Source organism: Poecilia latipinna, unplaced genomic scaffold (genome assembly GCF_001443285.1).
Source record: "Poecilia latipinna isolate Pla-1442-1.1 unplaced genomic scaffold, P_latipinna-1.0 Scaffold462, whole genome shotgun sequence".
NCBI lineage: Eukaryota > Metazoa > Chordata > Actinopteri > Cyprinodontiformes > Poeciliidae > Poecilia > Poecilia latipinna.
In genome coordinates this window covers 373,756-374,923 of record NW_015113078.1, presented here as the reverse complement: position 1 = coordinate 374,923, position 1,168 = coordinate 373,756, and positions in this window count along the sequence as shown.

The window sequence follows — 1,168 nt, the reverse complement described above, 5'->3', positions numbered from 1 at the left end:
TAAAAGGGAAGGTTTGCGTGTTGCGGCAGAAAATTAAAGCACGTGGGGTGAAGCAGGTCAAAATGCATCAACACAACGAAACTAATACGACATAAAAACAGTGCCATACTTGAAGTTTGGCTACATCGAGGCTCACTGCAGTAAAAAAAAAAAAAAAACAGGCATTGTGCAAATTGTACTGCTATTGATAAAACTATCTTTAACAGACTGATAACATATGAAGGCTCTGAAGAGGCTAAATAACGCAAAGAACCAAAATAAAACCTCTCAACATTGCCAAGAAGTTCAAGTATAAAACTTAACATTCAAAGGCAAAAACAGGTTCCATTACAATAAACAATCCAGAGTTACTGAATGAAAACTTCCTGTTAGCATGGTGGCTAGCTGGTTACTGCTAGCTCTGATTGGCTGTTTCTGACTGAGCGGAGTAATTATGCAGAACAGGGAGGAGATCGATTATTTTTCAGAGATTATCTGTCTCATGTTAGGACAGCGGAAGTTTTAATACGTATGTAAAATGTATTTTTTTAAGTTAGATGCTGCAGCTTTAAGCAGGTTCGGTGTGAGAGTCACTACCAGGTGGAGCAGAAGCGAAGCTCCGTCTGTCAGATATTACTACCTGTAGCGTAGCAGCGGTTCAACAGCTCAGTGCGTTATAGTTCCACATCGCTTAGGATTTGTTGCTGCGCGTTTGCGCAGTGTGAAGGAAAGAGGAGACCAGCTGCACAGGCAGGCTGGAAATGAGATGATCGGTATCGGCAACAAGAGCCAATGATCACCGATCATGCACTTTTTCACGAAAATCGGCCCAATTATGATCAGTGACCGATCAATCGGCACACCTCTGCTAGCTTTCTTACTCAATATTTAGTTAAAGAAAAAAACAAATGTTTCCTAAACTGAACATTTAGTTTAGACACCAGACATTTAGCTTATCTCGCTAACTAAACATTTAGTTTAGAAAACTAGATAATTTCTAAACACTTAGTGTGAAAGCTAAAGATTTAATTTCAATCTAAATATTTAGCTTACTTACTAAATATCGAAATTAACTAAATATTCAATTGTTTATACATTTTGTTTACAGATCATATAGCTCACTAACTAAATATTAGATGGCTAAACTTGAAAGACATATTATACATATATATATATATATATATATATA